Consider the following 17,392-nt stretch of genomic DNA (forward strand, 5'->3'; position numbering starts at 1 on the left):
GCACTGTGGGTGATGAGACTTTTCCTTTATTTAAAGTCAACATCCACTAATATACATATTACTTGTATTTGGACAAAGTTTAGAGACAAATTGATTTTAAGGTAAGTAATAATGATGTTAAAAATATCTATGTTGTTAATATCGATGTTAAAAATATCTCTGTTGTTAATATAATTTACAAAAATATAATTGTTCATATTCTCATTTCTTTGGTGCACAAGCATTAAAAATCGGAAAAGTGAGTCCTTATTAGTGATAAATAAGGAATCGCAAATAAGGATTCGTTTTTCCGGATGCATGTACAGATTCGGTAAATTTTAGCGATTCGGTAAAAATCGCAAAAACAAACCGCATACACAATAGCGATTCCTTAAAAAAAGAAATTGCTATTACCAAATTCAGTATTACCAATTTCAATATAACGCGAAATCGCAAATAGCGGATTCGCAAAAAAAGGGTTGCTCTGGAAGCAGGCTGATGACATCCCAACCAGGAAGTCATCCAGCCCATGCTTCATTCAGTGCCCTGAGGAGCTCAGAGGAGGAGGCAGAGCACAGACGCTGAGCTGAGAGACTTCACCCTCACAACGCAGCCACACTACAGCTATCCAGGATGGACAACAATGCGTCAAATCCATCTGCCGTGCCCAGGAAGAGGAAGAGAAAGTTCTCTGATAGGGACCGGGAACACTTGATAGAGGGGGTGAGCAGCAAGCATGACAAACTTTTTGGAAAGTTGTCCCTCAAGGTGCGAGAAGCGCAAGATATGGCTGTGCATAAAGGAGAGGGTAAATGCTGTGTGTGTCACTCACCGCAGCATTGACGATTTTAAGAAGAGGTGGTATGACCTCAGGAAAAGGGCGAAGGAGCGCATTACAGAAAGGGTGAAGGAAGCAGCTGGCACAGGAGGGGGCACCCATCCAGAGTACCTGCCAACACAGCCCTGGAGGACCTCGTTGAGGGGACTATTGAGCCAGAGGCAGTCGTCGGTGTCCCCCAAATGGACACTTCGGGCGCAGCAACCACAGAACAAGGCGAGATGCATGCCTACCCTGATATGCTGTGTATTGTATACCCATGCACATCTACCCAGGCTAATGACAGTGTGCTGGAAGAAGTGCATTACACATATACCCTCACATACGAATTGCATCATGAGAGTTGTAGTCATGTTAGCCAAGTGTGCATGTATGATCACCAATGTGCAAGAAATGAGACCAGCAGTACAGGTCCAACAGTGTGTCTTAATATTTTATTTATGATGGTAAAAGTAGGTGAAATGATAAACGGATAAAGTAGCAAAATAAAATAACAATGCACTGTTTCACACACAGATGCATCTCCGGTGGACTCAGATGACAGCGAGTGCCTCATCATTTCAGAGACACTGACAGAGACAGATGGAGAGACTCCGCAGGACCGTCAATCCACCACACCACCACCATCAACACCACCACCACCACCACCGACAACACCACCAAGATGCAGGACACATGTCCCCGCCCTGCAGGTAATGGAAACAGAGCCGAGCCCAGCACCCACAAGGGTTCCCAACCAGACACGTGTCACTACGCCAGCTCCAACACCAGCACGTGACCGAGTCAGACAGCAGCGCAGGTCCATGGGCAGTATTGCAGCGGGAACCGAACAGGCACCAAATGTCTATGGTTGGGTAGAGTCCCTGATGCTGCGTGTTCAGCGCCTGCAGGGGAGACATATGGGCACAATAAACCTCAACATCTCCAAACTGGCAAAACACATGTGCACAATGACAGACGCTGTGCGTCACCTGACCACAGTTGTAGCAGAGGGGAATAGTGAAATCAACAAGACCCTACAGGAGCTCACCCGTGCCATCCTTTTTTTAAATATAGCGTCTCCTTCTCTTTAAGATCTTGAGAGCATTGCTCCATCTGCCGGTAGGGTGAACTAAGCGCAGAGATACTCCTTCGGGAGTCGAGTCTAGCGCTATATATTTTTTAATTTGAATTTAAAAAGTATTTGTTAAGCGCACGACTACCAAGCGGTTTCTTGGAGCTGAGGATACCAACCCTAGGCAGAGGAAGTGCTGAAGCTAAGGCAAGAAGGCTTGTGAGAAAAGAAAAGTTTTGAGTGCCCTACGAAACTCTATGTAGGAGGCGGCCGATCTTACAGGTGGAGGGAGGGTGTTCCAAAAAATGGGAGCCAGGGTGGAGAGTTTAATGCCTCCTGATTTTTTCTTCCTGAACCGAGGCACATAGAGAAGTGACTGGAAGGAAGAGCGCAACTCCCTACTGGGAATATAAACTTTGATTGCAGAGTTGATAAAGGCGGGAGCAGTCCCGGCTCGTGCCTGAAAGGTCGTGCAGCCCAGCTTAAAGAGGGCCCGTTCTTGTCTACATGAGCCCCCTCGCGGCCATCGTACGCAAACACAACCTCAGCATTATCTCCTACGCCGACGACACCCAGCTGATCCTCTCCCTGACCAACAACCCCGCCGCCGCCAGAGCCAACCTGCACGAAGGGATGAAAGAGGTAGCCGAGTGGATGACGACCAGCCGCCTGAAACTGAACTCGGACAAGACGGAGGTCCTCATCCTGGGCTCCTCGCCCTCCGCCTGGGACGACTCCTGGTGGCCCCCCGCCCTGGGCACCGCACCCAAACCGACGGACCACGCACGCAACCTGGGCTTCATCCTGGACTCCTCCCTCTCCATGACCAGGCAAGTCAACAACGTCTCCTCGGCGTGCTTCAACATCCTGCGCATGCTACGGAAGATCTTCTGGTGGATCCCCACCGAGACCAGGAAGACCGTCACCCAGGCCCTCGTCACCAGCCGGCTGGACTACGGCAACGCCCTCTACGCCGGGACCACCGCCAAGCTCCAGAAGAGACTCCAGCGGATCCAGAACGCCTCAGCCAGACTCATCCTCGACCTCCCACGAACCAGCCACATCTCCGGACATCTGAGAGACCTTCACTGGCTCCCCGTCAACAAAAGAATCACGTTCCGCCTCCTCACCCACGCACACAAAGCCCTACACGACCAAGGCCCGAGCTACCTCAACAGCCGAGTCAACTTCTACGCTCCCAAACGCCACCTCCGATCAGCCAACCACGCCCTCGCCGCCGTCCCCCGCATCCGAAGAGCGACATCAGGAGGAAGGTCCTTCTCCTACCTGGCCGCCAAGACCTGGAACTCCCTCCCGACCGACCTGTGCCTGACCCAAGACCACCTCTCCTTCAGGAAGAAGCTGAAGACCTGGCTGTTCGAGCAGTAGCGGCACCCCCCCCCCCCCCCCCCCAGCGCCTTGAGACCCTTCGGGTAGGTAGCGCGCTCTATAAGTGTCACTGATTGATTGATTGATTGATTCATGGGGAGCCAATGCAAGGCCTTGAGCAGGGGAGTGACGTGGTGAGATTTGGGGAGACCGTAAGTGAGGCGGGCAGCTTGATTTTGGACCAGTTGAAGGTGTAGTGTAGTTCCTATTATCCCAATAGGCTCTGCGCATTGGAATAATACCTTCAATAGTAAAGGCCTAGACCAGACGTTAACTAGGTCTACTACTGTCGATATTAGACTTAAAGTTTTGGGTTTGCCAGCTAGCTCAGAGTTCACTAGAAACTTTCTCGAATGTTCAGGAAGGAATTAACTTCCCTGATTAGACAAGAAGGGATTTAGTTTCTGACAACCATAGAACATGACAACTTTGCTCTCCCCTAATCAAGAGTGTATCTCGAGAGTCGTGTGAACAAAAGGCAATTTATTTTACTCAGTCAGTACGTGCATTCTTAGTCTCATCAGAATGTAGAGAAAAGGAAGAGACGGGCGTGTTCAATAAAAAGGTGTTATTTATTGATCAGTCTCTTTTCTCATACAAGAGAAATGGATCGATATTATTGCAATACTTATAGCTAAGTAAAGTGCATACATTAAAAGCAATAGTATGAAATAATACTGTAAAAACATTGATATGGTTTCTAAGCCATAAGATGTTTTAAAATGAATAAAATATATTACATACACATATACATTTGACTAAACGTACTCAACTGGTGTTTCTAAATACGCCTTCCCCGTGTACCTGACCTAAGCCTAATACGTGGGCGGGAATAGAAAGTTACAGTTTAAGTTAAGTTTGTTTTTGCCAAGTGAATAACTAAAGAATTCTCTGCGAGGGGTTATTCAGTTCTGTACCTGGAATCTAGGTTGAATGAGGGATGGTATCTCTCTCTCTGGTCTCGATATTCCAGGCTGCCTGCGAGGGCTACCCGGAAGCGCCGGTGCTGGATTTCTCGGCAGGAGAAAGCAGCGCGTCTCGTTCTCAGCGCGTCAGGAAGGCGGGGCTGCGCCAGCGGGGTCTGCTCTGCTCTGGGCTTCGGCAAGTATGGCTGCTCCGTCTCGTCACCACCGCGTGTGTTTGCATAGGGCAATATCGGTAATATTTATACCTTTAAGGTGCCGAGAGTGACGTAAGGATGGACATAGATACGTCAATAAGGATGTCATACGACTTGCTCGTTAGCACATTCTTTTGCTGAAGTTCTCGGTGAAATCAAAACAATGGCCGCAGGGTTTTGCCCAGGTTGTCATAGGTTTGATTTGTTATGAGAACTCCGTATGCCTTATCAGGGGCTGGAGGAATATCGCTTGTCTAATTAGATCGCAAGCGTTATGACCTAATCAGATAACACGTTCCTGTGCCGTAGTGTGACTGCGTCAGATAACGGTATCTGCATCATGGGGGTTTTCTGCCTCATGGGCTGACTGCTAGTTAACTTGTTGGTTTGTTTAACCAGAATAGGGTCAGGAATAGGGGGATCGATTCAGAACCTATAGGAATACATCACACCCACTCCACGCTAACGATGGGCATATTTACTAACCTATGCATAGTAAAACATACTATAGAGTATAGTGTATACCTTACCACCCCAAAATACATAAATGCATTTTGAAATTTCTCAAATATACGGAAGGATTACAATCATATGTATTGTATGCACTCAAGCTGTAGAATAATGCCAAAGTAATCACGCATTTGTATACATTATTGCTATATGGTATATGAGAATTAACACATGAAATGGCTCTTAATACAGAAAAAAAAGTTCGAGACCATTCCATCACAGAATAAAATATTTATGAACATACCAGCGGGCAGCTAATGTCTATAAGCTATCTAAAATTTAGAAACCTTAGTTCTCTAAGAATAGTTCTTACTTTGAGCAGAAGATAGTGTCCCGAAAAATATGCAAAAAGATTTTGGGGCTGCTGAAAAATTGCTGTCCGTGAACTGGAGGTAAAATTGTTCATGTGACTTTATTTTTAAAGTTGAAGGCCGAATTCAGGGAACGCCGTGTGCGAGCTTGCTCAAAAGTCTCTATTTCTGCTCTGGTGAGAACATCATATCATTTAGGCTTTCGAAAAAGCTGTCAACAGCTTCCTGGGAAAGTTCCACTAACTCGGAAAAAGGTGTAACCATGCATTCGTGCGCATGATTGTCTCCATTGACATTCTGATTCGCATTGCTGACAGAAGGTCGTACCTGTTCGATGCTGCTTTCATCTTGAACTTCACTACCCCTTAATCGTAGTGGTGAAGCTTCCACGAATGCCGTCATCAGGATTGGTAGCCTTTGAGGGCAGCACAAAGCGTGAGCCTTGATCGGACTCAACAATGTTTCTGCATCCATTGGCGCATCCGATTGTAGCGTCAGACAGGTGTCTAACACGCATTCTTCTCCGCATAGCAGACACCTTAATACAGGTAAAACACATCTTTGCCACATTGGTCGAAATGATAGAAACCAAGTCATGTTCAGGTCTCTAAGCCGGGAGAGTCCCAGGATTTTTGATATCCGGTCCCGGTATCCAATGGCTAGGATTGTTTCTTCCCTTGTCGCAAGAGTTTTGTCTGTGACATGGGTTGCCATAACGAAAAATAAGGACTAAGAATAGGATTCCTGCAATTAGTCCCAAGATCAGGGGAAGTCCGCCAAAAATCGAATGGACGAAATCTGGAAAAATACCCAGTATGGCTTTGAATGGTGTTAATGCCATCGAAAATACTGTCTTAAATACCTTTGAGACCCCACTGGTATCAGAAATATTTAAGATTTCATTCAGGATTTCTGCGAAATGTATGGGGGACTTAGTTGATAACAATGAATGTATCTCTGCAGTCGTCCTTGCGACTTGTAGATCATACGTTTTTTTTTATGACGTGAGCCTTGTAGGCGTCTGAAGAAGCACTGTTTTCATTCTGCTCAAAGTATCTATTCGAATAGAAGTAATTTTCAAATTGGGCCATGCCCTTGCCTCCCTGTCTGGAAAGGAGCTGGGGAACAGTGAGCGTCCACAGCACTTGACCTTCGCAGTCGTAGTTACGAGATAAGGAGTCCCGGGCATAAGACTACAACATCTGCGATCTACAATTAGAATGTAACTCCCATTATAGAGTCTTTGAAAGAATGGTTCTATCTCTGTTGCAGGTGCGCCTTGCTGGTGACATGAAAGGTTGTATGAATTCCCTTCACAGGCTCCATGCAAACTAATTCCGTTACACAGAAGCGTGCCGCTTAGTGACATCGCACAATTATCGCCACTAAGAAACACTTTCTGTCCTTTATTACTGACACATGCATGTGAATAGGGCAGGTTCCATGTTGTTTTAATGTACCCCTTTCCCAATTTCTCGTACATGCCAGCCTGTATATATTTTTGGCAGTATTGAAACCTGAAGGTTGAGATTGGAATATTTATTATCCCATGTATTATCCATTCACTGACAGGTCGTTCTGACATTGTCACTGGTAATCTTTCGAGTTTTTCAATGCTCAAGATTGTATAATCAGCACCCTTTTGTGCCATACTGACTTGTCTATCAGTAAGGTTAAAGATTTGGAATAGTGACGTTGTGTTGATTAAACGCCAAGGCACATAGCCTGAACGTAGATTTTGTAACGTCCAGCCAAGCTGTACAATAGAACGCAATTGAGACTGACCATGTTGTAGCAACAGTAAGTCTTGCGATAATATGTCGATTGCTGAAGACACAATGCTGTCCAAAGAAAAAATTCTGGAGGACAGAGTCATTAACCCATTGTCCACTACAGAAAGTGATTTTTCCAAATTAATACGGTCAATTTCCCGTATTCTCTCTGCTGTTTCAATTTGAGTAACCTTCCAGGCCTCATTGTATGCTGCATATACAGAGGCTGCTATGAAACGTTTTTGACGCTGTTTGCGCGGTCCCATAATGAAATCACGCAAGTCAGCACCATCAGTAAGTAAAGTTAGGTGTTGCTTAATTTCTGTCAGTGTGGAAGTTTGTAGCCATTGAAGGCATAATTTGCCCACACTGTAGGTGGTTATTATCCCCGGGTGATGTCTTTGAGGATATCTAGGGTCTGGCCTGGTCATTTTGAACCCCTGTGTTTTGTTCAGGAATCTGTCTTGACAGTTATTAGTATCTGTGGGCCAGATCAACCACTGTTTCCAATCTGGATGTGTTGTGTTTTGGTTTAACACATAATTTACGTCTATCTCTTCATTTATGGAGCTATTGCTGTTCATTGTTGGCTTTGGAATAGACGGTTTATTTAAGTCTTTGATTTTGGCTAGGCCAAGACAGGTAGTTTGTTGAACAGTGTCATTTAAAAATATCATTTGTTCTGGGATCATGCAGGCTCTAAACAAAGATTCTATACCCTGAACTTGCCATTCTTTTGTACCCCAAACACTTTTCAATTCAACATTTTTGTCCCAATAATCAAAACCAAAAGTATTCATTTTTTCAAAGAATGAGTCTGAATATATCATTTTGTGTTTGTTATCATGGTCTTAGTTCCTGTCTTGTTTGACAATTTGAAATAAAATGCTTCAGCATTACTTGTGTTAAAACCTGAAAAGTATGAATATTTGTCATAGAAGGTTCTTGAGCTTCCTTTTGGAGGGGTTGCACAATGTTCCCATTGATTATAATTTAAAACATTTCTAGGTTGTGCAGATCTGTGTAAAAAATGGTTACCATAGTGGTTATAACAGTACATACTATCATAATTTGTAGAACCCTGCAAATAATCATGTTTGGTAAATTTAGCAGACATTACTAAGTCAGACATCATATTATTAATGCTTTCGAAGTCCCAATCATCAGCAAATGAGCTTGGTTTTGCAAAGTCACTCAATGAGATCTTAATTTGGTGTGGATATTTCAGGATTTCAACCGGACCATAGATTTCGTAGTCAGTGTTGTCCCATGCTACCCCACCCGGTATAGGATTGGCTGTGAAGTTGACTGAAGAAAGTTCTCTTTTCTCGACGTGTGAAGATATGTGTGGTTTGAGGATCAAGTTGATTTTCTGACTTGCTGTGTCCATTTTAGCATATTTTCCCTCAATGAAGCGTCCCAAAGTTAGTACCATGATGAGCCAAAGTATGAGGATAAATGCACCAAAACCCACCCAAAATTCGATCCATGGAGAAATCAGATATGTTTCTTTTAGTTGTTTCAAAAGTTCTTTAGCTTTATCTTTAAAAGTTTTTGATGATGGCTGTGTCTTTGATTCACTGAAGCCTTCAGAGGAATCATCGAAGTTTATGAAGTAGCCGGATGCAGTTCTGTCAATTGTTCCAATTGCTTCAGGATTACTGTTTCTTGCATTTTCGCTTGGTACTTCATTATAGATTGGTGTGTCTCTGCTAAATGTTTTTATTTGGGTTTTCAGAGGTCTGAGTTCTATTGCATTGCTGCATAGTCCTTGTTGTTCTTCTGTAGGCGTTTCGAATGTGATGAGCCTCTTCGTTAGGACCTCTGTACTGGTAGCAAACCTTGGTGTTCGGCTACTTATTGGGAGTCCACTTGGCCTACTGTTTGTTATCGGCCACATGATTGTGGTTTTACCAGGTCGATGGATACAACTCGGTTCTCCTTTTTACCAGCAAGTGGCGGTAGTACAACTGATCTTGTCCCGTTGATAGACAAGACAGGAACTGCTTTTCTGTAAGAAGGCCCAAATTCCTTCTTTACCGCGATCTTTTCCCTGACTAGATCCCCGACTTTTGGAATCCAGACATGTCTTGCTGGGACAGGTGGTGGTTCTTCAGTGGTTGTTGGCTGTTGTTTCAACTTTATGTTGCTCAGGTCTTTTCTTGTTTTGTTTAAGTCCTGCAAAATAGCCAAACGGTCTTTGATATCAAAGCTTTTTTCTTTCACCATTGAAGTCTGACTATCAATGTCAGAGATCAACATCCTAGTTCCAAATAATAATTCGTACGCACTGAATCCCTTCAGAGAATTTCTTGGCAAGTTATTTAGACTACGTTGGACACTTATTAGATGTTTGACCCACCCAGCTCCCGAACCTAATATCCTTTCCGTTATAGATTGCTTTATGCCTTGGTTTTTTCTTTACACCATCCCGTATCCCTCAGGAAGGAAGTGAGAAGATTCCCGCTGTGCTATGCTCATTAGGCCATGTTTCCCATCAGGCTGGAGGGCTAGAATGAAAACAATGGTCAAACGTAGCATGCTCTTAGCGTATATGCCATTTAGACTCGCAAATCTTTGTATAACAGTCCAGACGTCAGCCGAGTGCTGGTGATCTACATTATAAGTGGAAACTAGCCTGTATATGTTAATCGCAAGCCTTCCTTTTTACTCTTGATTTTTTCTGGAGTAAAACGACGAGGTATTAAACTGTTTCTCTCCCTACTGCGATCTCTGTTGCAGTTTGGGCAGTTTTTTACAAACATGGTATGACGCAGGCTCATGCCTGGCCACCAGTACCGTGATTGTAATTCTTCCAGAGAATCTTTTAGTTTGAGGTGTCTGAGACCCTCGCCCATATGTGCCTCTGCGATTAACAAGTTTCTCCTGTCCATGTTTGGAATCACTCTATCCCCCACTCCAGGGATTCGAGCAAAAGGGACGGAGTTTGCATCGATTATGTATGTATAATTGAGTGGATAGTTGATCGGTAGCGCTGAGCAGTCGCCTTTTGATGACGTTTTCACCGCCAGCACTGTTTCACCGTCAATGTATTTTAATGTACGCTTTTTTCGAACTACGGGAGCCGATTTAGTGGCTGCCGCTGTGGCTGTCTCAGCCAATGAATTCCCTGCAACGTGAACGCCATCACGCTGATGACTCAGTGAGTGTGTCACGTGAGTCTTTGGTAGCTCTTTTTGTAAAAGAGCTATTTGTTCCCAGAGCAGTTTCTGCTTTATTGGTGCATCTGTGTCATCTTTGTAACCGTTTTGAATCCATGTCTGTAAATCCTTGTTATATGATTTGACGCAGTAATATGAATCTGACACTATAAGTGTCGGGAATTCGCGATCCGCATTATCTAGCGCCATTTTCAATGCTAGTATTTCAGTTTGTTGTTCTGAATTAGTTTCTACTGAGTGTGTTTTTGTTAATAGAGGTTTTAGTTTACCTCCGCGCCACACTTCTTTTGTAATCCCACATGTGGGGTTGTATGCCTGTTCTCCCCAAACGGGGGGTTGAGCATGCCCGTCTGTATAAATTACACAGGCATAATATCGTAAAGGCAGAATGTCGATTGGCAGAGGGAATGTTTTTTCATATTCTAGATTTTTTATTTCTTCTAGTTCTGGATCAAAGTAATAGTATACTTTGTCCGTTGTGATTGAATTCACCCATTGTATCCATTCCGGATTCAATGTTGTTGTTGGTAAATTACACGGTGTTGTTAGTGCCTCAAAGGCTGATTCTGCTGTTCTGACTGTGATATGTCTACCGTCAGCTTGATCTTTTTCTCTAGCTATTGCGGTTTGAACTGCATGAACAATTTTTTCTTTGTTGCTGAATTTCTGTTCAGCTTCTGTGTACAAGTGTGATTTGAATGCAATTGGTACCTTTTCTCCCTCATTAGAGGTCAGGTATGTGAATCCGCATCTCCCTGGGATGACTCGAATCACAAGATTGCGTGTGTTATCACGTGTTTCTAATTTTGTTTTAATTAGCATGTCTGTTTGTAAGGATCTCAAAATTTCTGTGTGTATTTGAGTCCAATTGGATCTTTTAAAATCTGGTTTTATTAGATCATAAAGGGGTTTGACCCTTTCTGCGTAATTTGCAATGTATGTTCTTCCGAAATTTAGGAAGCCTAGAATCGACTGTAGGTTTTTTAGTGTTCTAGGTGCTTGGATTACGGCACATTTCTCTAGGAAATTGTCAGCCAGGCTTTTGCCTTCACTTGATAATTCATATCCTAAGAACAGGACTGTCAGATGGGCAATTCTGGATTTTTTAAAGTTGAATTTGTAACCCTCTGCTGCGAACCCAAGTATTATGGTGTTCACTCTCTTCAAGTGAGTCTCCAAGTCATCATCTGTTAAGTAAATGTCGTCGACATAAGATAATGCTTCATCATCATATATTTGTAGTAATTCTGTTACTCTCGCTGAGAATACCCCCGGGCTGTTCTTGTACCCCTGGGCTAACCGACAGAATTGTTTTTGAGTGCCATTTATTGAGAATGCAGACAAATATCTGCTCTCTGGTGCTATGTTTTGACAAAAGAATCCATTAGAGATGTCTAAGGTTGTTTTGTATTTTTTGCGCACTATGTTATTCATTAGTGCAGCACTATGCGAATTTTGCACTGCAAAAGTTTTGCAACATGTGTTAAGGTGTCGGTAATCCAAAACTAGACGATATGAATTGTCTGGTTTGGAGACCGGAAACAAAGGGTTGTTCATTTGTGAAGTGCAAGTTTCAATCACCCCCTGGTATTCTAGCTGATCTAGTATTTCTTTTACCTGTTTTTTAGCTTCTTGCTTAATTGGGTACTGCCTTTGTGCAGTAGGTTGTGATTTTAACTGGATTTTGTGAGGAGTAGAGTCCTCATCCCATCCCACGTGATTTTTATATAAAGCAGGAGCTAGAGCCACTGCCCACTTTCTAGCAAGTGTGTATTTTTTATGAATTGGGATATGATTTGAGAAGGCAGGCATAATTACTTCTTCGCCATGAGGGCAATCCCTGACAAACTCTGGTGGCCAGTCCTTTTCACCTAGAAGGATATCATAGCCCTTGGAGAGATTATCCCAAAATAGTCCCCTTATTTTTCTAGTCTTATCCCCCTCTATACGTAATGTTATTTCGTATATTTTGTGAGGTTTGCTAACTCTGGTGTCTGCAGTTTCCACTTGAAGATATTCATTCGTGTCCACTGTCTCCAGATGATTCATAAGGACTTTGCGAGCTATGCTCACTTCTGCTGCGCTGTCTAGCATTGTCTGAGCCCATTCTCCGTTTTTCAGTTGTGTCCTCAGTATTCTCGGCATTGTTAACTACCTTGATACTGGCTACCTTCTTTTTTGGAAATTGTAATTTCTTTTTTAGCTGAGCAGGTTCCTTGTCTTTGGACTTGGCGTGCTCTTCTCTTTGTTCTGATCGTCCTCTTCTTTCCGATTTCTGCGAGGAAGTCTGAAAAGATTGAGAGGGACGTGTATCAATGTCTTGATATCTATCAGGCTTTTTTATATTATCCCTGTTTCTAAGGTTATATCTTTTCCCAGAGGGGTCACTCTGGGGTGACCTGTGTCTTTGGTTCGGAGATTTCTCTCTTCGCCTAGGAGACCTTCCTCTGGACTGGAATTTCTTTTCTTTGGGATTGGATTGTTTGTTTCCATCCCAGCTCTTTTTCTGTGATGTTGAATTATTATTAAAAAATATTTTTTCAGGACTTTCAATCAGTTGTGGTTTTACTGGTATTCCACCTAAGCTATCTCTACCTAGTTCCTCATAGGATTTTTCTATGATTCTGGCAATTTCAGCTGGTTGGTCTGCTATATCTGTTTCCTTTAACCTCTGGCGGATCGCCACGTTTGCTGCTTCTCCCTTTATGTTGGCTAATAATATAGCCGAGACCTGCTTGAAGTCTTTTAGTAATTTCATACCAAGAGTTAAAGCGGGTTCTGGACCGTATTCATCTTGAATTTGTTTTAGCACATCTGGTATTACCGAAATGTATGGAACACCGTGCGTTTTTGTGTAGATGGAATGACCGGGATGAGTATTATATCCTGGTCTGCTTCCTGCATGGTAGCATCAGCTGCTGCGAGTTCAGTTGCTAATCTTGTGGAAAAGTAAATTTTGCCATGTTCTGTGTCCCTACGCCTCATCCATCATATGTTATGTGTGCATGACCAATATGCATATGTTATTCCCCATGCCTGATTAATGACGCAATTACAGTTGTGTCCACCTCTGATATGTCAGTTTCCAGTCCTCGTGAATACTACGAATATCAGGCCTATGTAAAATAATGTTGCCACGTTTCCCAGTGTGCACGTTATTCCATTATAAAGTCCCCGTTTCCAGGCCTCAAAAGGGCCCAGACATCAGATTCAGCTCCTGTCTCCTGAAAGCCTCGCTGAGGAGCGATACAGCCCCCACCTGTATCCTCGACCCTTCACTTACTTCCTGCCTCGCAGTGCCCGGTGTAGCTTGGCTCTGCCTCTGAGTCTGCCAAAAGTATGTTATAGTTCCAGTTATCAGTTCAGTCCTCCTCTTCTGCATTCCTGAGCTACTGAACTGCATCAATAGTTTCCGTCATTGTCTAGCCTTCTCGTCTCCACGTTAGAGAAATACTGTATTTAATGGTCATTTAGGATTCTTCATCACGCACTACATGTAGAATAATGCATGGTCCAGTCTTAGAATCAAGTTAGCTTTTCCCCTCATGACTTCTAGTTTATATCAACATGTTCCCTAAACATTAGATACCAGATAGGGTTTAGGTACATGTCGCTCCGACCCTCCAGACTCTAGTCTCTGCTCCTAGCACAGAGTTCATAGCCCCCAGCTTCTCCTAGTAACACGTCATTGCCAGTTTTCGCGCACCATCAGGTCAGAGGTCCCGGCTCCTTAGGTAGCCCCCTCCTATGTTTCCGCCCATTCATGACATATTCTGTTACGTTTGCATCACATGTCTATGTATACGCCCAGTTACACCTCTTTTTACTGTTATCTTTCGCGACTGCTACGCGTCACGCTTTCTGCTCCACCCACTGCTACGCCTACTGCAATGAAATGCTATGTGTTCGCGCTATGTATATATGCCTGTGTTTTGTTATTGAATGTTAGCGCGCTCATCCCAGACCTAGCCCCAGCAGCTGCTGGGCCTCTTTTCCCCTGTTGGGCCCCAGTTGTCCTGCTGGGCCCTGTCATTCTGTTCCTATGCAGGTTGTCCTGATCCTGTCCTTATGCTGTAATAAACCTGCAGAAACTCCTACTACCTCGAATCTTGACTCTTATTTATTGAGCTATCTGTTATGCTATAAGTCTAGTCAAAAATAGGGTATTATTTATTTATTTACCACATAATGGCGCCCGAATAGGGACCTGCCCTTTCCCCACGCGTCGGTGAAGCCACGCCGACCCCCTGACCCTCTGCAGTCGTGACGGAACCATACCGTGCACTAGCAGATATTTCTGCTCCAAGTATCCCTCAGGCCCACGGAGGAGACGGAGGAGGCGGTCCAGCATCCAAACGAGACGGTGGAGGAACGCGGCGAGTCCCGACCAGAGCCCAAGCCGAGAGTCCAAGGTCCGAGGTATCCGGAGGCCCACCCGTAACTGAAGTCCGAAGTCCGTCGTCCGTCGTCGTAGCAGTCCAGTCCCGTCCGAGGCCTTCCGTTCCGTGCTGCCCGGTGAGTACCATTGCTGGGGTAGTATCTAGACAGGACCAATCTAAATTGACTCCTGGTCCGTGGGTTGGTGGTGCCCAGACTCACAAACGAAGTGTTCACCTAGGTGGATACGGGTCCTGATGCGTCCCTTTATGGGACCGGTATGTTCCGTACTGTTACAGCAGTGCATCCAGTAACTCTAGTCTGTTCCGTTCTCAAGAAAATCTGTTCTATTTCTGTTCTCAGTATTCCAGGTAATATTCTGTTCGAACTGTTATTTATAATGTTCTTCATGTAATTTACTGTTGTGGTATGAGTGCGATGTGATTTCGTGTTTTTATTGTGTATTGTATTGTGTCCAGATTACAGTTCAGTCATGCCTATATTTTCCAAGTTACGTCAGTTAAAAACCAGAAAGGGTCTGCTGGAAGCAGCAGTTCCTGTCCCGCCTAGGGACAGTCCAGGTCACTTTATGTATCAGAAACATGGCATAAACGCCATATTGTATCTAGATTTATGGGTAGAGTATACCAAACAGTTAGAAGAAAAGTATAGATGGCCCGTATCGGGTACATGGGATGCCGAATGTATCATGCGAGTAGAAGAAGCATTATGGAAAAAGAAAGCCAGACAGTCACAGAAAGATGCCATCGAGTTATGGCGTAAAGAAGCTCATAGAAGAACCGAAAAGGAAGTCAGAAAGTCAGAGTTAAGTAGAGAATCTCAAGAACGAGCCCAAGAAAGAGAATTAATCGAGATAGGTGAACAAGTCAAAACCGAACAGTCAGACAGACAGAGGCATGCCCTTATTAAGGGTATGTATCCTCTTCTTGCCGAAGGTGTGCAAAAAGCGACCCCAGAGGCATCCAGTAATTTCCCGCCACCATTAATTCCGACCAAACTATGTCACAAACCGACCGCAGCTGATATTTTTATTTCGTCCTATCTGGACGACACAGTCCCCGAATATACAAATCATGTTCGCGCTCCGCCAGTCCCTGTAAATCAGGCACTTCCCGCTCCTCCAGACACCGGAGTACCTGTTACGGTACCCCCGGTCCAGCCTACAGTTCCATTTCCCACTCTGCCAGGACGTAGAGCCTCAGTAGACGACTCCAGTTTAGGGGCCGCAGGAGGAGCTACTCCTCAAACCCCGCCGCCACACAAGCGTTTATCAGCACTCGAATTACATGCTCAAGCATCACAGCGTACTCCTAAAAGTAATAAGTCTGTTACAGAAATCAGGCAAGCCCTTAACGAATGTGTTTATGATCCAGTTCCAGGCGAATATACTATGGTTTTATATTCCTTACGTGTAAGGAGAGTGACCGAGTATCTAGTCACCTTACCGAATATGAAAGAAGATCTAGACAGAATATATCGTTTCATCCGTACAGGGGATGATCCAGAAAGTATTGGCGAGATTATGTCCCAAAGGAAAGCCGAGATCCAGCTCATGATATTAAAATTCCTGATCAATTGTCTAATAAGAGAACAAGATTACCCGTCTAAAGATCCCGCCGAAATGAGAATCCTGACAAGGTGGAGTGATAATATAGCCAAGGGTAAGCACAAGACCGTCAGTGCCATGGAGAGTATGTACAAGAAAATTCGTAAAGAAATAATAAGGTTACACGACCAGCGTAAAGCAGCACAAGTGAGTGAGAAAGAAAGTATCTCTGATCCTGAAGAGGAAGACGAGAATCCCGCCAGAATAGCGTATGTAGGAAAATCTAGATTTCCAGATCGCCATTTACGCCTAGAACACAAGTCTATTTTTCAACATCCAGCACCGGAACAAGGTTCTCTAGAACAAGTATTTCAAGCTACCGACCACATTCTGAAATCACGAGTCGGTTACAGTGAATTAAGTACTATGCATGAACAAGAACTAGCCCGATCAGCAGTCCGATGGATTACTGATTCTACCACTTTTCCAGACGAAATAGTGGCACAAATGTTTCTGAAATTGCCCCCAGCCGAGCAACGACTGGTGGGTATGTATATGATCCAGTACCTCATTACTCTGTATGAGGGTCAACACTCTGATCCAGGTCCGTTACATGATATCCTGAACGAGTTACTCCAGTATAGATGGAGAGGTCTAGGTACCGATTTAATTAGTGTCATTCTAGAACAGCGCCACAAATATAGAACGTTCCTGAACCCACATTTTGTTCATGTCTCACCCCCAGAAAGAAAATCATTCTACATAGACAGACAGAACCCGTTACGAGAAGTCCACCCAGTCCAAGGGGCGGGTGGCGTAATGCAACGAGTGTTTGTATACACTCCGATTTCAAAGATGGAACTTCTTGAAATGAAGAAACTAATTCCCTGTCATGACAAAGATCCAGCAGGGTTCCATAGAGAATTAAAAGACATGCTCCGTATGGGAGAATACACTTACCCAGATATTATTAAAATGTTAAAAGTCCTGTTACCCGCAGGGGTGTATGAAAAGTTAAAGGAAAAAGAATGGGAGGTGGGAGAGAAAAAGATTGATTGGGCAGCTCTAGAAGCTGAAGACAAGGCACGAGTACCAGGTACCGGTCTCGGAGATAAATGTAAAGAATTACCAGAATTATTGATTCAAGTTTTACCCAGATTATTGACAACTAGGAAGGAAGACTGGGATGCAATCTCAGCCTGTAAACAGAAACAAGATGAAGATATTAGTGATTTTTATTCTAGATTTGAAAAATGTTTCAGTATTAATAGTGGTCTCAAGACAAGTAGTGAG

Source organism: Lissotriton helveticus, chromosome 4_1 (assembly GCF_964261635.1).
Source record: "Lissotriton helveticus chromosome 4_1, aLisHel1.1, whole genome shotgun sequence".
Taxonomy (NCBI): Eukaryota; Metazoa; Chordata; class Amphibia; order Caudata; family Salamandridae; genus Lissotriton; species Lissotriton helveticus.